This window comes from Petromyzon marinus, chromosome 27 (assembly GCF_048934315.1).
Source record: "Petromyzon marinus isolate PM22_M1 ecotype Great Lakes invasive population chromosome 27, UKy_Petmar_22M1.pri1.0, whole genome shotgun sequence".
Classification (NCBI taxonomy): Eukaryota; Metazoa; Chordata; class Hyperoartia; order Petromyzontiformes; family Petromyzontidae; genus Petromyzon; species Petromyzon marinus.
This window is the reverse complement of record NC_133693.1, coordinates 15,424,984-15,447,607: the sequence shown is the minus strand read 5'-3', so window position 1 is coordinate 15,447,607 and position 22,624 is coordinate 15,424,984. Positions and strand designations below refer to the sequence as shown.

Genomic DNA, 22,624 nt, shown 5'->3' with positions numbered 1-22,624 from the left:
ACCTTGCAAACAGACGACCAATCGAGTGAAATAAACATGGGAAACGCACCTCGATGAACAGGCTGACTTCCCTGTGTGTTTGGACAAACTCATTCATCACAGGCAAAACGAACATGTCCCGAATGCCCACGTCCTTCAGGAACTGCATCTGGAGGTGTTGGCACACCAATTGCATCACCTAGCAAAAGAGGAAAACAGCAGGAACGACGTGAATACATCATCGCCATGCAGCAGTCTACGCCCATCAATTTCTCACAGCGGTAGTAAGGTCCTTAGGTGTCTGGGAGCACAAGGCAGGTGCAGGTGGGTGAGTCATAATTTCCTTCCCTTACGCCAAAACTTATTTCAGGCTGTGCAAGAGATAATGACATGGGTTAATTGTCACACAAGCCACTTAGAAAGCTGCCATGCTGTTAGTGGTTAGTAAACTGAACTCACAGACCAGAGGTCGCTAAATGGGCACACCACAGTTAGCTGATCGGCAAGTCACGTGCGATGCAGCAAAGTGTGGCTTTCAGCCGGCTCTTCCAACACACCTGGTCAACGTGGAAAAGTAGAATATGGGACCGTCCTGGTGTGGACTAATCAGTTTCAAAGACAATGCATATATTATCAGAGCATGTTTCCATGTTCACCACAAGTACGTGTGGTTAATGCAGACAGGATTCCTTGAATGAGGATTCTGTTTGGTGTTTTAACATCTTGACACCTGTTGTATTGCCAGAAAGGGTAAAACCTATTGTTATATGGAAAAGTAGACCAAATACTCGTAAAGAGTTCGCTCTCATGAAGGTCTTTTCACCAGCGGTGGTGTGACCAAGCAATTGCAGAGCTGCACTTTTATATAAGTCAGGTCAAAGCCAGATACACATTGGAGGATAAACATCCCACGGTGGCTGGGCAATTGTTGTGCAATAATGTCAGGTCAAACTTACTTAGGATATTTACAGGTGCATTTTATTCATGCCGTATATATTAATGCACACATTGTGTAGTAGTGGTATTACTATTAAACTCACCTTTAATGACGATGACCATAAACATGATTAAGAGTGTGACTATTAATGAATGTGCGACTGTACGATGTGGACGCAGCGGAGGGGCCCCCCATGGTGAGCGGTGACGCAACGCGCGCAGTGGCCCGCGTCACGTGGTTGGCACCTCACGTGCACAGAGCGAGGCAGGCAGAGCCAGAGGGGCGGGGGGGCGGCGTTGCCTAGGCGACGTTGGCGTCCTCGCGGTCTACTCCACGGTCAAGCTGCGTGTCACTTGGTGACCCCCCCACCGCCTCTTACTGGACACCTGTGAGTGAGAGCTTGATAGCGCTTCGGATTTCTCCAGGGTCAAAACAGATTTTGATTCCCAGTACAGTGTGCACAGCACCTGTACGACGGGTCCTCGTTTAACGCAGTAGATGCGTTCCTAAAAAGTGCCGCGCTAAGCGAAAACTATTTCCCCCGTAATGAATGTCCAAGCGCAGTCAGAATTGGGTTACAAACAACTTGAGGGGACGCCGCCGCGTTACCGTCTCGTCTCGCTCAACCGCGCAGCTCAAGAAAGTAGTTCGGCGTCGACTGCTCACAAGTCGCCTTATGGCGGTGCGCGTTCCCTAAATGAAGGCAACCGCGTTATAGCGTGAACACGCGGGACAGACCCAGTTGTCGTGTGCGGGTCAACTCCCTGAGATAAACTTGCTGCCGACTTCATGCGTTGTATACGCCCAGTGCTCAGCCAATTGTTGTGAGCGTCGCTCCTCTGCCCTCTGTTGTTAATGGAGGGAGACTGCACCCAACTGCCAAGTATCATCCTTCGCGAGCCTCTTCAAAACGCTCACCTTGACACCGCTGGAAGCAGCCATCGGACTTGACCTCACCCCACAACAGTGCAAGTTTAACCGCTCAACATTAAAACACAACGATGGGTCGCTTGCACCAATCGCACAACATCACAGCGTTGACTCTCAACTGTTACTTGTGTAGAGGGGGTCAGATTGTCCAGACATTCGGTTGATACTAATAGGGTTTATTTTTCCAGTATTGTAGATTATTTGAATTACATTTGTTTGGGCGTCAGGGTGGTGCAGTGGTCACGCCCGTGCATGGCATCTTCTGAAGGAGTGCCTGGCATCGCTTTCCTAATTCTGGTCCCTTTCTCTGCATGGGTTTACTCCCATAGCAAAACAACAACAAAAACATACACTGTAACTGGTACTAGCCAAACATCTGGGATTGTTTTTGTTATGCTGCCTTGCCCAAAATGGCATTTGGTGATAAAAAAATTTGGCAGGAATTGATGCACTAATGCAATTTGAACTCTTATATATTTTCATTTCATGACTTGCTTAGCGTTCATATTCTTGGTAAAGTCACGTAAATAGAAAACAAGAAATAAAATTCAAATTAAATAAAAAATGAAAAAATAACAAATAAAAAATAAATTGAAAATAATAAAAGCAAAAAACCCAGGACGTTTCAATCGCAACACAAGTGGTCTTTATTTTATTGTTTTTTGTTTTCTATTTACGTGACTTTACCGAAAGAACCAAGAATATGATTTCCTGCAGTCACGAAAGTTTTAAGTCAAAATTTGCTTCGCGTTCCTTTACTTTGCCCTCCTATCTGTTTGTATTGCTGTTTGTTGTTGTAACTTTCTGACTCGCCCCGACTGGACATCTGTGAAAAAAAGAGCTTCATAGCTCATCAGATTCATCCAGCCTAATTAAAGATTCTGATTCTAACATTAACTGACCTAGTTTTCGCGCGGATATCATGGCCAGGATGCGGAACAAAGGGACCCCCGGTCACACTCACGTGGAATGCCTAGGGCATTGCACAGCATTTAAATGGACTAGTTTTGTGAGATTTACTTGGTGGCTTAGGGAAGGCCTTTATTCAACAATGTATATCATGGCCGATAAGAATTTTTATAGTTATACACCATAGCCCACGATTTCCTGCACCGTTCATTCACTTGAGGAGACTGCGCATGGTGGAGATGGATTACCCTCGGTATCCTGTCCCAAAGTAATTCCAGTGGTTCAGGTAGTGGAAGAGTTGCTAGAGCTTCTGGTTCTTGCCGAAGCCTTGTGACTTTGGGATGAGAGCGTGGTAGGATGAGTGAAGCGTAGAGCTAAAGCTCCTGGAACATCCTGTACCCAAACAACACCAAACATTCAAAATCTTAGAATGCTGCTGTTCCAGCACGAACAACATAACAATGAACAAATTTTCACAAATTCAACGTAATGCAGGTAATTGAGTGGCTCGAGGTTAATTTCAATGTCAGAGCACCGAGCCAATGCCATTGAGGTCCTCCATTCAAAATTCAGTGAGCCATCTATCAACAAACGTTCCTGCGAATTAAGTGCAGGAATGCTGTGGTCTCAACTTGGTCACCAATGGCTGCACAGTAAACATCATGTCAAATGTGTTTTTGTTCACTGAAGCATATCCCAGCTCTGAGGGTTTGAATTCCATTTGACGTGTAATGAATTATCTTCAGCTTGGATTTCTGGTAAAGCACATCAGTGGCAACTTGTCTCTGAAACAGGGGTTCCTTGTTCGACAAACTGTGTTTCTGGAACATTCAAGCATCCTCAAGTGCCGTGGATAAGTAAGAGTTTTATCGTTCCACTATTGTTTTGTTGACTGTATCAGCTTTAACAGGATTTGCCCAAAACGCCTTAGCAAGGAAGGATGAGTCTTTGTAAGTTAGCAAATAGAGAGGGTGGAGACCTCAGCATGTAGACATCTCAACCACAACTCTACCTGGTCTCTGTTATTTATTAAATGAGCCAGCCCTTGCCACACTGAGGTTATACGAATGAACCTTGCATGCCACAGACAGGGCAGTGAACGGCAGTTGCTGCTATTGTTTTGGTTGTTTGTAGCTTTTTTTTGTACCCAGCGATGGCAAGCTCGTACTCCGAGTGCCCATAGAAGGAGGCTGGGTCAAAGATGACGGGCCCTTCATTAATCTCTGCAGCATTCCCAGTCCATATATCACCGTGGAGCAGTGCCAGAACCACCTCTACGTCCCGGAAAAAAATCCCCCAACCGAAGCTGCACACCACGCAAAAAACAACACCACTTTATTCATGATAACGTTGTTTTCGAGTTAGATCGCATAAATTTACATGCGTCGTACACCCACCTCCAATTGCAATGAGGCAATTGCCAGAAGTCAGAACGCTTCTGGCAATTGCTTGATGATGCTGGTTGTAATCACCAGCGAAAGGTCGTACTCATTTTAAAATGTTCCGCGTTTCCTCTCTAACACACCAGAGTGCCGAAGCAATAACATAAATGGCACGTTCTGTTCATGTCAGAAACATTACTAATGGGCGATCTAAGCCAAAAAAAACTTTATCATGAATAATATTGGTCGCGAAAGCCTGCGTGTGAAACACCACTTTACCTTTAAAGTCACCTCGAAAACCCACTGTGATCAAATGGGTTTCCCATATGGCTGTGCACATGATGAGCTACACTGCTGCATGTATTAACTCTTTCCTGCTCAGAGATGACCGCAAGTTGCGGGGTGCATCCCGTTCACCGCTGAATCTCGTGTACGTCATCGGAACGTAATAGGAAGTAAATATTAATTAACTTTATTAGTACCGAGGATCCCACAAGGCCGTGCGGGAACGTGTGTAGCACAGTTTGGTACCAGCTATAATAGAGTGCTGTCCTGTTGCTACGGTGCTCTGCGGCGAGTACAATGTCTTTAAAAACAACGGCGCTATGCCTCTCTAAATAAAATTACCGCTGAACCGCTTGCGGGTTCCGAGATTCGGTGGTGAACGAGACCCATCCTGAAATGAGCAGTCGTCTCGGAACAGGAAAGGGTTAAGGGCGAGAGTGAAACAGCTTACGAACCTGAAGCCGAGACCAGAGCTCGCGGGTTTCCCGTTCACCGTAGTCCTTCTCTATCATGTCCAGCTGAAGCTGCAGTTGCTGCCATGAGAAGAACGTCACCCAGTCCTCCTGCCACTCATTCAGCTGGTGGCATAAATATAGTTTTATTACGGACATTTAGAAACATAAGCAAATAATACCTACTTTATTTGGCCAATCCTTGACCTAAAACAGTGATATTCACTCATTTTCGGAGGGGGGCCACTTTCGCGAATAAGACATTATCAGTGAAAGAGCCATCTCACATTTGAAACCATTGGGGGGTTTGACAGCATGATGGGGTGTTTTCACTTGTGTGTATTGTCGGGGACTGCACGTCAGGGGTCGCAGTAAAAAGGACACCAGGGACTGCCACCGGCCCACGGGCCTTGCAATGAAGAACACGGACTTAAGATGTCACCCAGAAATGTTGAATTTTACGTACAAATGGCTGGGTAATTCTTAAGACATAATTCGACACTCATGTTATGTACCGATTATCATGCTGTAGTCTTTGAACATCTCATTTTAGCCACCAATTGATATCCTCATAAAAAATTACAACAGCATTGATCCTAACGATAGGTTCTGCGCTTAATTCCCACACCTCCGTTTAGCACGGTTGGCTATGTACGGTGGAAAGGAAGTTCAACATACATTCATACAAGTCTCTCAAACCCGGCTGAGTGTAATTGGTAATTAGCGAAAACATAACTGATTACGTGAACACTGGTTATGCAAGATCGATCTCTGAGGGAACTTCAGTGATATCTGGTGATGTCAGTTGTAACTGTGTGCCCTGTTATCAATGGTACAACTGTGTGCAATGGAAGAAAATATATGCATTTTTTTATCAAATATATTGTTTTATAAATTTGTGTACTTACACAAGATAAAATGTACGCCAATCTAGTTCTTCTTAAAATGTAACCTTAAACCAATGTTACCATCATCAGTGGTTAATAGAATATTACACAAAGGACTCTCATATTTCTACGATGTAATACTAATTAGACTGACATCTGAACAACAGCTGATTTCACCGCTCCATGATAAAACTAATTTAATCAAGTAAACATTATTGCCGTTCCTATAAAACTTTGGTCACCCAGGCTGTCCTTCAACAAAAGGGTATATTAAATCTATAACATAGTTTTTTCTGGGTTAGATCGCATAAAAATGAATGAGCCGTTAAACCTACCACCACCTAACAGCCAATTAGTAAGGTTGTCACGTAAACGGAACATGCCAATCCGCTACTTGTACAGCAAACCGAAGTGTTGGAGAGAAAATCCACAACATTTACAATCTGAGTATGACGTTTCGCTGGTATTTACAACTATCATCATTAGGTGGACAGCCAAATTCATAGAGAAATCCTCCTGTTTCATTCCTTGGAGGGATAGATGTGATGACGTCACTTGTGAGCCCTTCACGAATTGGAATGTTCTGTTTATGTGACAAACCTTACGAATTGGCTGTCGGTGGCGGGTTTAACGACAAATTTATATTTCAACGATCTAACCCAAAAAAAAACGATATTATGGATGATATTGGCCGCGAAAGCCTACGTGTTAAACGGGTATATTAAAATTTAAATGGGCTACAACCAGTTTCATGACTTTAAAGCGGAGATCACATGTGGGATGTAACCACAGCATATAGCCGTATGAAACCCACATACTCTACATCCTCCTGCCCAGGGTCTATACCTGTTTGGAGAAATTCAAGACTGAAATTTTTATCAAAATCTGTAAAACACATGAGAACCTTAATTTAGCAGTCTCAAACTGACTGGGACCCCTGTCGTGACGGAGCAGCTGAACATTGCACAAAATCATCAACGCATATACAGATATATACCAAGGGTGACCAACTTTCCTGACCCTACCAGCAGCATACCATAATCTTCAGATGGCCGCGGGAGCCACAAGAGATAAAGATTAGCCATACAGAAGTTGACTCGTGTCGACTGGCTGTGGAATTTTGACTTTAGAAATCTCAGTGCCCTGGGAGTACTCATGGCCTGCCTCCGATACCAGATTGTTCTCACTTCATATAAAGTTAAATTGAAGAGTTACAAATTAGCAGCGCCTCTGCAGAGCCACACTTGAACTGCCCAGGAGCCACATGCAGATGCCGAGCAATGGTCTGGCCAACCATGGTATTTTCTGTACATTATAGACTTGTAAATCTAGCGTATATAAATAATTAGCTGAAAACATTTATTTTAGCATTTACTCTATTGCCCTTTAATGAATGAATAGCAAAACTACATGAACTCTCTCCTAAAGCCTTCTTTTGGCTAGCAGACCTTGACATTTATCTCCTGAACATATTGCGATTATATTCTTGGTTCTTTCGGCAAAGTCACGTAGAAGGGAAATAATACAAATAAAACATAATATAATAAAATTCTCACGACATTTCGGCCACAACGCAAACAGCCGTCCTCAGGTGAAGAAACAGAGCTGTCGGAAAGACAGCGTCTTAATGAACACTGCCCAGCGTTCATTAAGACGCTGTCTTTCCGACAGCTCTGTTTCTTCATCTGAGGACGTCTGCTTGCGTTGTGGTCGAAACTTCGTGAAAATTTTATTATATAATGTTTTATTTGTATTATTTTATTATTTCCTTTCCACGTGACTTTACCGAAAGAAACAAAAATATGAATCCCTGCAGTCACGAAAGCTTTAAATCGAAAAATATTGCGATTAGCAAAAATATAAAGGGACGCAATGTTGAATGCTCTAAGTCTCCTTTGCAGAAGAGTTTGCCCTGATGGACTTAAATACAGATACTTTTAATAGCCATAATTCATGTATTACCCAACATAATTCATATTCTGAAAAGTACATTGCACACACATGAACAATACAGTTCCCTTCATCACAAAGATGGCTAAAACAAAGAGATGAATGTGATTAGGTGTGGAAAAGCATGACCGTTGGCTGGCTAGTTGTGTTCATGTATGAAATAATGACAGCATGTGTCTATCTCATTCACTAGCTCAATCGCTTGATTTTTACGATTAATAAACAGCTGTATGAAATGTGTGTTTGTTTACACACAAATCGCCTGTTTACACATATTCATTAGATCCGATTAGCATGCCTACTCTCAGTGCGAAGAAATGTCAACATAATACATAGTTGACATGATGCTAGGGTTGGATCGGTGGGCCTAGTTTTCCACATGTTTAACATTTTCATGATTCAATACCGATAGTTTCTCTTCCTTGTGAAGCCTCTCTCCAATCTTCCTGTTGTGAAGGTGCATTTCAGCCAGATGCTGCCCCAACAAGCCTGAGCCCCTGTCAGAGTGTACAACCTGTCAAAGAAAACATTAACTTTATCATGTCAACAAACCCCAAGTAATAATTCATATGCAAACTAAACTACATCATATTTGTCCAGGTGGTCTGTGGCCAAGAACCTCGCTTGAAAATACGAATATATCAGTTCACATTCTGGTTTAGGTGACTCAAAACAATATTCTTCTGGGGTTTATACAATGAGTGTTACTTCCTGGGAAGTCAATCCTATGTAGACTATAAATGAAACCATTTTTTATATTACCAGAGCTATTTTTCAGAACCGACCTGGCCACAAATGATAGCCTAACGAAGTGGCTTATCACATGGAAATGTATAGCAGCCAAATGCTCAAAATACTCATGTTTCTAAATGTGCAGGGAAAAACTGGAGAAACCGGAGAAAAATCTGCACGACCACGGGGAGAACATGCAAACTTCAAATATACAGCAGGCGTCAAGGTCGGGATCGAACCTACGAAGTCCAATATACCAGGCGAGGCAGTTAACATCTCCTAGCCACCATGGCGCCCCATTCTCTGACTTATCCACCCACCCACCCACCCACTCGTAAAGCCACCCACTCACTCACCCTGCCACGTACTGAATCTCTAAACCAACAACTCAACCACCCACTCACTCACCCTGCCACGTACTTAATCTCTAAACCAACAACTCAACCACCCACCCACTCATCCAACCTCTCACTTACTAAACCAGCCACTCACCAACCCACCGACCCACTCATCCACCTATTCACTTAAAATAGTTCAACTACAATTGAATTATTTTAAATTCACCAGGCAAGGCCCACTGAGCTATATAGATCCTTGTCGGAAACGACGTGGCAAACAAATCATAGCTCAAAGAAGTGACTTATCACGTGGACATTTATAGCAGCCAAAGCCTCTAAATGTATATTTCTAAATATGCATGAAAAACTCGGAGGTCCCAGAGAAAAATCCATGCAACCACAGGGAGAACATGCAAACTCCAAATATACAGGCGTCACGATCGAGATCGAACCCACGATGTCTTATACAAATGGCGAGGGAGTTAACATTCTGCTACCCTGGCGCTCCACTCTGACTCAGCCTCCCACCCACCCACTCAAACACCCAGCCAAGCACTCATGAACCCAATCACCGTGGCACCCACTCAATCGCGAAACCCACTCACTCATCAACACACCCAGCCACTCACTTAACCACTTACCTACGAACCCACCTGCATACCCCCCACTCACTAACTCAACGACCCACTCACTCAACACTCCACTAACCCACCCAATCACCTATTCATGCCCCAAATCACACACTGACCCATTCACCCACTTAATCTATAACTCATGCACTCACCCACCCACCTGCTCACCAGCCACTTATCTACTCACCCACCCACTCATCCTGCCACCTACTCAACCTCTAACCCACCCACGCACCGAACTACCCACCTACCCAATCACCCATCCAATAAACTACAACTAAACTATTTTGTATTTTACCAGGTAAGCCCCACAGAGCTATATAAAACATTTTAGAAGTGATCTGGTTACAACTGATACGTGAACGAAGTGGCTTATCAAGCTGACATTTCTTCTAAACAAATCTTGACTCTAAATGGGGAGGGATGACTCTGGAGGACCCGGAGAAAGATCTACGAAGACACAGGCAAAACATTAAAACTCATAATATACAGGCAGCAGGGTCAGAATCGAATACACGATTTCCTGTATACTTAGTGAGGTAGTTAATATCTCACCATAGTGGCACCCCGCTCTCTGACCCACTCACCCAATTACACACTAACTCACCCACTCAACCTCCCACATTAACTTACCCACCCACCAGTCACTCCCCCATTCACCCAACCACCCCCTCACTCACCCAACCACACACCAACTCACCTACCCACTAACTCACCCACCCATCTTCTCCCGCACTCAGCCAGCCACCCGCTCAATCACGTGCCGACTGACTTACTCACACACTCACCGACCAATACACCCATTCACCCATTCACTTACCCACCCACAATCTCACTAGCCAAGCCAACCACCCAGCCCCTCACTCACCCACTTATTCAATCACTCACTACCCCACACACTCACCCGACCACTTGCTCACTTACCCATATGCTAACCCAACCACTCACTCACCGACTCACCCACCCACTAACTTATCAAAATTAATTCTCAACCACTCACCCAACCACCCACGCAATCTCATACCCACTAACTCACTCACCTACCCATTTATGCACTCACGCACCCACTTACTCACTCACGCACCCACCAACCAACCCACCTACCCATCTCTTCACTCACTCACCCACCCACACAGTCAATCACTCACCTACATACCTACCCACTAATACTCACCTACTCATCCAACAACGAACTCACCAACCCACCCGCCGACTCACTCAGGTACTAACCCACTCAACTTCTAACCCACACACTAACCACCTAACCACCTACCCACACACTCACTCACTCACCCACACACTCACTCACTCATCCACCCACCCAAACATCCACTCACCCACCCACTAATTCACCCACCCACTCACTCCCTCATCCATCCACTCACCTACTCGCCCATCCACTCACTTACTCAATGAGCCACTCACCTTCTCACCCAGTACTTACACATCAACTGACTCTGCCACCCACTCAATTCCTAACCCACCCACTCACCCAACCAGCTGCCCACTCCCTCAGCCACTCACCTACTTACCCACCCCACTTACACATCCACTTACCCTGCAATCCACTCAATTTCTAATCCCCCACTCACCCAACCACCCGCCCACTCATCTACTCACCCATTACCACGGAATTATTCACCCACCCATCAGTCAACCACCCAATAATTCAACCACTCACAAACTAAATCGCCTATTAATTAAACCACCCACTACCTCAACCACCCACTAACTTAACCACCGAGCCACTCACCCACTCAGCAAGCCACCCACCTATATCTCTAACCCAATATTTCACTCACCCACCGCCCACTCACCTACACACTAAATTATGTTTATTTTACCAGGTTAGGCCCAATGAGCTACGTAGCTCGTTTTCAAAACAACCTTCACCACAAATAAACCGACCATTAAAATTATAGACTGATCATTTCTTTGTCAGTGGGCAAACGTACAAAATCAGCAGAGGATCAAATACTTTTTTCCCTCACTGTACATTGCGGGGGTCACAAAAATATCTCCAAAATCCTGAATAAACACAAAATCCAGGTCCAATTCAACACAGTACAACAAAATCCGTGATCTGGTTCCATCTGTAAAGGATGTGGTTCCAGACATACAGTACCCGGGCGTTTACAAACTAAAGTGCCTCTGTGGTAGCAGCTACATTGGAGAAACCACACGACATATATCAGACCCCATCCGCGAACATAAAGCAGACTTGAAACACGGTAGGACGAACTCCTCTGCCGTGGCAGATCACTGTTATAATTCAGTGGGCTCACATGACATTGACTTCTCCAAGATAGAGGTTCTTTGCAAGCCAACCGGCTACCATGAGAGATTCGTTCATGAGGCCATCCACATATACAAGCACAGATACAATTTCAACCGAGAAGATGGATTCTGGCTTAGTAACCATTGGAAAGATGTTTTAAACCATTTAGGTTCTTAATTGATTGTATTTTATGGTGATTTTCAGACCGCAGCCCTTTCGCTGGCACTGCCTCTTAATACTTCTCACACCACGGTCAATGGTATGGTTTACAACATGTAGTATAATAATTAATAGTATAACATTGTAATGTTTAACATAACTCATAAGGCAATATATAGCATCGTAATTGCATAATGAATATACATCAGTGTGGTATATAGTTGGGTTCATAGAATAAGACATAGTGTAATATCACAAGTCTAATAGTTTATAATCTAAAGTATAGGGTAGTGTAAAGTAACGCATTGTATAATTCAAAAGTGGAATTTGTCTATGATATGATGTTATACAATGTAGTTTAGATTGGAAGGTATAATATTGTATTATATAGTAGTCCAGTTTACAGCATAGTCATAAGGCAACTCAGGACACAACAGCGCACCTTGGCTGTTGCACTTGCCCCTTTTCTTGTTTCCTCTCTGCCTGTGTTCCCAGCCCCCTCCCTCCTCCTCTCCGGAGGTGATGCAGGTAACATGCAAATTCATATTTTAACTCCGCCCACACAGCTTAATAGACGCGGTCCTTGCATGTCAGCGTTCATTCAAGCTCTGTCTTCCGGACAGACCTGTCTCTTCACTTGAAGAAGGCCACTTGTGTTGTGGCCAAAACGTCGTGAGAATTTTATTGTCTTATTTAATTTTATTATTTTATTCCCATTCTACGTGACTTTACCGAAAGAACCAAGAAGATGAATCCTTGCAGTCATGAAAGCTTTAAACTGAAATTTACTTTTTATTTCACCAGGCAAGGCCCATTAAGCTATACAGATCCTTTTCAGAATAGACCTGGCTACAAATGATAGATATACGAGTGGCTTATCACAGATACATTTATTGCAGCCAAATCCTCTAAACGCATGTTGCTTCTAAATGCAGAGGGAAAACCCTGAGGATCTAGAACAAAATCCAGGCGACCACGGGTGAGAACTTGCAAACTCCAAATATACAGGCGACAGGGTCGGGATCGAATCTACCACCTCCTGTATACTAGGCAAAATAGTGAACATCTCACCACCTTGGCGCCTCACTCTCTGACTCAACCATCCACTCACTTACACGCTAACTTACCCACTCAACTTCCCATGTTAAATTACCCACCCAGCCGTCACTCACCCATTCACTCACTCACCCAACCCGTCACTCACCCCTCCACTAACCCACCCACTCACTCATTAACTTGCCCACCTATCTTCTCAACCACTCACCCAGCATCCCACTCAATCTCATACCAAACTAATCTACACACACCCACTCACTGACCCACTCACTTATGCACTCGCCCAACCACCCACTTACTCCCTCATGCACTCACCAACCCACCCACCCATCTTCTCACTCACACACCCACCCCATCAATCACCCACCCACTAACTAACACCCACACACTCACCTACTCACCCACTCACCGACCCAGCACTCACTCACCGAGCCACTCAATTGCTAACCCACCCACTCACCCACCCACCTGCCCACTCACTCACCCACCCACCTGCCCACTCACTCACCCAGTCACTAACGCACTCACTCAATGTATAACCCACCCACTACCCACCTAACCTCCTTCCCACACACTCATTCACCCAACCACATACCCACCCACACTCACCCATACACTCACCTACTCGCCCAGCTGCTCAATAATTTACCGAGCCACTCACCTAATTACCCAGCCACTCACCTACTCACTCACCCACTTACACATCCACTCACCCTGCCACCCACTCCATTTCTAACCCACACACTCACCCAACCACCTCCCACTCCCTCAGCCACTCACCGACTCACCAAATCACCCACTACCCAAATAACTAATCATCCACCCACCCATCACTCAACCAAACAATAATAAAGCCACCCAATAATTAAACCACCCATTAACTCAACCACCCACTAACTCAACCAGGTTTATTTTACCAGGTCAGGCCCACTGAGCTATACATATCGTTTTCAGAAGCACCATCGCCCAAAAATTATAGCTCAAAAAAGTGGCTTATCATGTATACATTTATAGCAACCAACTCCTCTAAATACATGTTTCTAAATGTGGAGGGAAATCTACAGGCATTAGGGTCAGGATCGAACCCACAACCTTCTGTATACGAGGCGAGGTAGTTAACATATCGCCACTGTGGCCCCCCACTATATGACTCTCCCACCCACTAACCCACACAGTCACCCACTCACTTAAACACCCACCGTCACATGCATCCAGGCACTGACTCACCCAGCCACTCAGTACCCATAAACCCACCCAGGCACTCACCCATGCACTTGCCCACTCACCCACCCACCCAATTATCCACAAACTAAACTAAATTTTAAATATTTTTTTTTATTTTACCAGGTCAGGCCCACAGCAAAATAGATATTTTTCAGAAGCCACGTGACCACAAATAACAGTTCAATGAAGTGGCTTTTCACGTAGAAGCTAAATTCTATAAATGCATGTGTCTAAATGGAGCAGGACAACCCGGAGAACTCTGATTAAATGTCACGCGACCACAGGAACAACATGCACACTCCAAATTTCCAGGCGTCAGGGTCGGGATTGAACTCACAACCTCCTGCATAAAATACGAGGAAGTTAACATCTCGCCACAATGGCACTCCACTATCTGACGTAGCCACCCACTCACCCACCCACTCACAACAAACCCACTCAACCCTGACAACTACTCAATCTCTAACCCACCAACCCAAGCACACAACAACCCACCTACCCATTCACCAACCCAGCCAATAAACTAAACTAATTTTATTTTACCAGGTAAGGGTCACAGAGCTATATACTGTACATCACTTTCAGTAGTGACCTGGTTACAAATGATAGGCCAACGAAGTGGCTTATCACGTAGACATTTATTGCAGCATTATTGCAGCATGTTGATTTTATATGCAGAGGGAAAACCCGGAGGACATGGAGAAAAATCCATGCGACCAAGGGGAGAACGTGCAAACTCCAAATATACAGGCAGAAGGGTCGAGATCGAAACCACAACCTCCTGTTTTCCAGGTGAAGTGGCTCGCATCTCACCACAATGGCGCTCCATTCTCCGACTCTCCCATCCATGAACCCACACACCCACCCACTCAAATACCCACCCATTAACTCAACAACCCATGAACTCAACCACCCACTAACTCAACCAGCCACTTACTCAACCAGCTACTTACTCAACCACCCACAAACTCAACCACCGAGCCACTCACACACTCACCAAGCCACTCTCTCAATCTATAACTCACACTCATGCATCCAGCTACTCACCCATCCACCCACCCACCCACACACCAACCCACTCACCCACGCACCCAGCCAATCATAAAAAAACACTGAACTAAAACGATTTTTTTTTTCCAGGTAAGGCCCACAGCTATATAAATCTTTATCAGAAGCAATCTGCCCACAAATAACAGCTCAATGAAGTGGCTTTTCACGTAGAACGTTATAGCAGCCACATTCTATAAATGCATGTTTCTAAATACGGAGGGACAACCCGGAGAACCTGGAGAAAATTCCACCCGACCATGGGGAGAACATGCAAACTCCAAATGTATACAGGCCTTAGGGTTGGGGGGAACCTACGAACTCCAATATACCAGGCGAGGGAGTTAACATCTCGCCACTGTGGCGCCTCATTATCTGACTCACCCACCAACTCAACTACTAAAGCCACCCACACACTCACTCACCCACTCACAAACCCACTCATTCACTAACCCACTGACTCATCAACACACCAAGCCACTCACTCAAGAACTTACCTATGCACCCACCTACACACCCACTCACTCTAAATATACAGACGTCAGGGTCGGGATAGAACCCATGACCTCGTTTATAAAAGACGAGGCAGTTAACATCTCGCCACCATGGCACTCCACTCTCCGACTCAGCCACCTACTCACCCACCCACTCACAAACCCACCCACTGGATCTCAAACTCACTCACTCACCAATTTACCCACCCACTCACCCTGACACCCACTCAATCTCCAACTGACCCACCCACGCACTCAAAATCCCACCTACCCACTCAACCATCCAATAAACTGAAACTAAACATTTTTTTTTTACCAGGTAAGGCCCACAGAGGTATAGCAAGTGACCTGGTTACAAATAATAGGTTGACGAAGTGGCTTATCACGTAAACATTTATTGCATTCAAATCCTTTAAACGCATGTTGATTTGAAATGCGGAGGGAAAACCCGGCTATTTTAATGCACACAATGGACCAGAAGGACAAGCGCAAAGGGTTCACATAATGCGCATCCATAATGTACGTTGACTCATTAATCTCTCCCCCCCTCCCCACTTTGCATCAAGAGCGCCAAAGTGTGGTCACCACATCTATGCCTCTTTATAAGGAACGAAACAGACTAACTTCTCCACAAATCTGGCTGTCGCCTGATGAAGCTAGTTGTAATTACTGGCGAAAAGTTGTACTCAGATTGTAAATGTTGTGGCTTGACTCTCCAACACACCGGTGTGCTGTACTAGTGATAAATTGTCATGTTCTGATTACGTGACAACCCTTACTAGTTGGCTGTGTCGGGTGGTGGTGGGTTTTAACGACACATTTATATATTTATGCGATCTAACCCAAAAAAACCCTCTATTATGGATAATATTGGTCGCGAAAGCCTACGTGTAAAACAAATCCCAAGGAATAAAAAAATCGATGCGACCACGGAAGAAGATGAAAACTCCAAATATACAGGCTTCAGGGTCGGGATCGAATTGATTACATCCTGTATTCTGGGCGAGGGAGTTAACATCTCGCCACTGCGGTGCCTCATTATCTGACTCACCCACCCGCTCAACTACTAAAGCCACCCACACACTCACTCACCCACTCACAAACCCACTCACCCTGCCACCCACCCACTCATACAAATCGGGAATCAATACCGTTGCTTTGTATGATCTGTGAAACGCTGAATATTGCAGATAAAATCGGACATTTTGAGCTTGCTGCAGGATCGATTGAGTGGAATCAATACAATTAGTCTTGATTCACGATCAACAAAGACCATATATAGGAAAATCTCTGATCGGTGATTTGGATTGCATCATATTGCAGCGCCCCTTTGATGATGTTATAAAGCACTTGCCCCAACAGTCTGTTAAAGGCTACACGGGGGATCTTTGTGTGCGAGTAGCTCACAGATGCTTGAGAGATCTGGGCACTGTCCGATCATCAGTGAGCTCCTCCGGCAGGCGAGGCTGAGTTGGCTGTTGTCTGTGCATTAAGAGGTGTTAAATATCCCACGCAGAGGAGTCTGCTTACAGGGCAGATAAAAGGTTCATCTTCTTTGGTTCTTTCGGTAAAGTCACGTAGAATTAGAATAAAATAATAAATTGATAAAATAAAATAACACAATAATATTTTCCCGACGTTTCGGCCACAACACAAGCGGCCTTCATCAGGTGAAGGGACGAGACTGTCTGGTAGGACAACACTCCAGCGCTGTCCTACCAGACAGTCTCGTCCCTTCACCCGATGAAGGCCGCTTGTGTTGTGGCCGAAACGTCGTGAGAATATTATTGTGTTATTTTATTTTATCAATTTATTATTTTATTCTAATTCTACGTGACTTTACCGAAAGAACCAAAGAAGATGAATCATTGCAGTCACGAAAGCTTTAAATCTAAAGATAAAAGGTTCTTCACGTACCGTGTCCCGTGTCACCTAAACGTTAAATGGGGCCCCGGTAAATTCAGTGTCCACCGCTGAATCATCTTTCACCATCACCACTCGTCCATGAAGGCCAATGCGACGAGGCCATAGATAGACGGCGCGTTATAACGGAGAAGGGGGGGGACCAGGAGAAACGTCGTACTACGTGACATCACAACACCCTGCACACAACCGTAGTGGCAGATTAGGGTGCGCATCATTCACGAATATGTGGTTTAAGTGGTTGAGAGTAGATTTTGGTGTAAACTGATCACGATGCTTTGCGTGGCCTGCATTTAAAATGTAATGTGTGGGTGCGTGAGCAGATATGAGTGGGTGAGTGCGTCAGTAAGCCGGTAGGTGAGTATGTGGGTGGATGGAGGGGGATGGGCGGGAACGCCATGGGCTGGAGTGGAGGCGGACTGATGCGTTACGGGAGGATATGGAGCTGAGTGGGCTTTGCCGACGACTGGTACCAGCGGTGTCGGGATCGGCCTCTGCGGGGGAGGCTCGTGAAGGACGCTTCTACTGGACAGTTGGAGACAGTCGCCCTCCACGAACAACGGAGGAGTGACGCTCACAACAACGAGCGGAACACCGGATGATAAATATGCAGCAATTTGGCACAGTACGGGGTACAGGTGGTGCATCTGCCAGTCATCTCAGTCAGCCAACCCATGGCACCTGGGTCTGTTCCAGGACCTCCGGTCAGCGAGCCTTCGACACTTCACGTGGCTTCAAGTGCACCTGGCCTGGCACAGGCGCCGTGGTGACGTCACTGTCACATATTGGCGAATGGCGACGGTCGATAACGCAGCGGTGGTTGTGAGAAATGCCATTTTGGGGGGGGGGGGGGCGCCAAACCTGACCAGCTGTAAACCTCACGTCGCCTCGCAGCCACACAGTGGCAACAGGGAGTTCTGGATGGGTGCAAGGGGCTGGTAATCCCCCTCCACCTTCAACTAAATAACCACACACGCGAGCCCTTGGGGCTCTCTGTGAGTCGATGGATCTGTGTGTGGTGAGTCTATGAGTCTCTGTGAGAGTCCGTGGGTCTCTGTGTGGTGAGTTTATGTGTGTCTGTTTTATGAGTCTATAGGGCTCTGTGCGAGTCTGTTTGATTCGGTGGTTCTCTGTGTGATGAGTCTATGCGTTTTTGTATGACTCTATGGGTCTCTATATGGTGATTCTATGGGTCTGTTTGGTGAGTCTATGGGTCTCTCTCTGAGTCTATGGGTCTCTGTGGGGTGAGTCTATGCGTCTTTGTGGGGTGAGTCTATGCGTCTCTGTCTGATGTGTCTATGGGTCTCTGTGGTGAGTCTATGGGTCTCTGTGGTGAGTCTATGGGTCTCTGTGGTGAGTCTATGGGTCTCTGTGTGAGTATGGGTACGATTGAGTCTATGGGTATCTGTCTGGTGAGTCTATGTCTCTGTTTGGTGAGTCTATGTCTCTGTTTGGTGAGTCTATAGGGCTCTGTGCGAGTCTGTGGATCTGTTTGAGTCTGTGGTTCTCTGTCTGATGAGTCTATGGGTCTCTGTGGTGAGTCTATGGTTCTCTGTGCAAGTCTGAGGGTATGTGCGTGGTGAGTGTATAGGTCTATGTGTGATGACTCTATGGGTCTCTATGTGATGGATATCTGTGGTGCACATATCCTGGCACAAGCGCCGTGGCGTCGTCACCACCACTAAGTGGAGAATGCTCCTACCCCTGCTCCTGTTTGTTCTTGTGCTCGGGAAGGAGAGAGAAAACTAGACTAAGGTCCACTGAGCTAAACATATCTTTTTCAGAAGCGACTTGGTACCAATGATAGCTCAACGAAGTGGCTCATCATCACAGTCACTAAAGTTTTAAGTCAAAACTTTAAACGAATGTTTCTAAATGTGGAGGGAAAAACCGGAGGACCCGGAGAAAAAGTCCACACGACCACGGGGAGAGACAGAGACACGCAAACTCCAAATATACAGCAGGCATCAGGGTCGGGGTCGAACCCACAACCTCCTGTACACCAGGCGAGGTAGTTAGGGGGGAAAGCAGAGACAGCGAGAGGGAGGAGAATTAGTCAAACTCACACTCAGTATTACTAACCATGATACACTCACCATCATACTCACACACAAGCCCACACACATCAACAGTCGCCATTCACCACTACGTGGCGGTGATGTCCCCACAATAACTCAGGTGCCAAGGTTTGACGGCTGTGCCAGGCTAAGTGCAGGAGGAGGCCACGGGCCAGACTCAGGTGCCATGGGTTGACTGCTCTGCCTGGCTAGGTACAAGAGGAGGGCTAGACCCTGGTGCTATGGGTTAACTCGTGTGCCACCACCTGCACAACCACCACAATAACAACCACACAACAATAACCACGACCAACAACTGTAACCACAGTTTAACACGTAGGCTTTCGCGACCAATATTATTCATAATAACGGTTTTTGGGTTAGATCGCGTTTATTTATAAATGTGTCGTAACCCTCCACCACCCGACACGGCCAATCAGCAAAAAAAGTGTCACGTTGACAAAAGACAAATAATTCACTACTTTAGCCCACCGGTGTGTTGAAGAGTGAATCCACATTTACAGTTTGAGTACTGGGCTAAAGTAGTGAATTATTTGTCTTTTGTCAACGTGACACTTTTTTTGCTGATTGGCCGTGTCGGGTGGTGGAGGGTTACGACACATTTATAAATAAACGCGATCTAACCCAAAAACCGTTATTATGAACTGTAACCACAACTATAATTTAACCACAACTATAATTCCCATCAGCCACACGGCCCTCTGGGAGTGCCTCTCAACAGCAGCAGCAGCAGGGCCGAGCTCTGCTTGAAGCAGCGCCGTGAACTCAGCAGAACGTGACGGCTGTGGGCCAGGCGCCTCCTCTGTCTCCCCCCACCGCCGCCGCCGCCACTGCTGATGTGGACACACCGCGCGAGGTTCTCACCTTCTGGCTGAGTCGACGTAGAGGAGGCCCAGCGAGCCGCCGCTTCAGAAGCTTTCGCGAGCCACTGACGGTGGCCGTGAGCTGGAATCCAAATCAGCCGCTCGCCACCCACAATCCACAGCGCGCGCCGCCTCCACTCGGCCCCGGCCTAAGCGGAAGTAGCAGCGGGAGAGGGGGGCGGGGCATGGGGGGTGAGGGGGCGGGTGACGAGGGGAGGGGGTTGGGGCATGGGGGGTGAGGGGGCGGGTCGCGAGGGGGGGCATGGGGGGTTGTGAGGGGGCATGGGGGGTTGCGAATGTGGAGGGGCGGGGGGGGAAGGGGGGTCACGAGGAGGGGCGGGGGGGGGGCAGGGGGGGTAGCGAGGGGGAGGGAAATGTCGGGCCATGGGGCGTGGTCGCGCATGGGGAGCAGGGGGGGAGGAGCTCAGGTGTGAGGGGGAGGAGCTCATGGCTCTGACGTCACGGGGGCGTGGTTACTTTGTACCGCCCCCGCGTCTCGTGCCACGTGCTTCCCATTGGCAGTTTGGCCGTTAGAGAGGCCCGGACAGACCCCAGAGCAGGAGTGGAACCGAGCTGTGGGTGAGTGGTGGCGGTGGTGGTGTGAGTCTCTCTGTGCGAGGCTGTGTGAGTCTCTCTGTGTGAGTCTGTGTGTGAGTCTCTCTGTGCGAGTCTGTGTGTGTGTGAGTCTGTGTGTGTGTGAGTCTGTGTGCGTGAGTCTCTCTGTGTGAGTCTCTGTGTGCGTGTGAGACTCTGTGTGAGTCTCCCTGTGTGAGTCTCTGTGTGTGTGTGAGTCTGTGTGTGTGAGTCTGTGTGTGTGTATCTCTGCGTGAGTCTCTGTGTGTGTGTGAGTCTCTGTGTGAGTCTGTGTGAGTCTGTGTGTGTGTGGAACGGTCGTGGAGCTGACAGCGCGCTGCGCTATGAACCCGGCGTCCCCGAGTTGGATTCCCTCTAAAGGCCAACAGCAGTAACGATTATCTGAACCGGTGCTGGGCCTCCCCTAGATCGACTTAACCTCGAATGAGTACCTGGTGTGGTGTGTAAAGATCGCCACTGGGGAGACAAAGGCGGCCGGGCGTGGTCCTGGCAATCCAACACCCTCGTGTGTCGTGCCGGCCTTCATACGTACTGCTGGCTAACAGCACTTGCCCCTACAGCCTGTTAAGTCTCTACGGGGATCTTTGTCTTTGGTGTCCCATACTGGCAGGGGGAGGAGTGGTGGTGTTAATGTTGGTGGTGTTAGTGGTGGTGGTGCTCGTGATGGTGGTGGTGTTAGTTGTGTTAGTGATGGTGGTGTTAGTGATTGTGGTTGTTAGTAGTGGTGATAGTGGTGGTGTTACTGGTGTTAGTGATGGTGGTGTTGGTGGTATTAGTGATGGTGGTGTAAGTGAGGTGATCGGATGCCATGGTGATCCCCATCTTTAAGAAGGGAGAACGCACAGACTGTAACAACTACAGGGGCATCTCACTCAGTGTGCCGGGAAAGGTCCTGGCAAGGATTATTCAACACTGCCTTACCAGGCATGCTGAGGAGAGGCTTGCGGAGCCCCAATGTGGTTTCAGGAAAGGGCGGTCCTGCACAGATGCCATATTTTCTGTCCGTTTGCTAAAGCAGAGGTGTAGGGAATTCCAACAAGACCTTCATCTCTGCTTTATTGACCTGGTAAAGGCCTATGACACCATCAGTAGGCCTGGGCTCTGGGTTCTTCGTGCTTTCGGAGTCCCTGACCCGCTGCTCACGATCTTTAAGGACCTTCATTATGGTTAGCGGACCCGGGTAAAACTACATGGCCGGGAGTCGGAGCCATTCCCTGTTCACCTTGGGGTGCGACAGGGATGTCCTCTGGCTGCAACATTATTTAACATCTATTTCAACCACGTAGTTCGTGAAGCCTTCAGTAGCAGTACCGGAGGAATTTCCATCTGGTACAGATACAGTGGGAGGCTGATCAATGCCCGGATGCCGTCAAGGGATGGCTCCCTATTGGTCAACCACGTTATGTATGCCAATGACCTGATAATTGCGGCTCACTCAGAGGAGGAGTTGGAGGCGCTTCTGCTAAAACTGGAGTGTGCCACTAAGAGGTGGGGC

The 22,624-nt window shown here is 46.8% G+C and overlaps 1 long non-coding RNA gene across 2 annotated transcripts; it reads right to left on the bottom strand.

The window, feature by feature from the left end:
• Positions 1-2,006: 2,006 nt before the first annotated feature.
• Positions 2,007-20,690, bottom strand: LOC142929254 (uncharacterized). Of its 2 annotated transcripts, XR_012945484.1 has the most exons (5): positions 20,537-20,690; positions 8,118-8,225; positions 4,878-5,000; positions 3,903-4,061; positions 2,007-3,148 (listed from the first exon to the last, which is right to left on the bottom strand). It is a non-coding gene; the product is annotated as an uncharacterized LOC142929254 (long non-coding RNA). The 2 variants fall into 2 exon arrangements; XR_012945483.1 differs by lacking the exon at positions 3,903-4,061 and having other exon boundaries at positions 20,537-20,680.
• Positions 20,691-22,624: the final 1,934 nt, after the last annotated feature.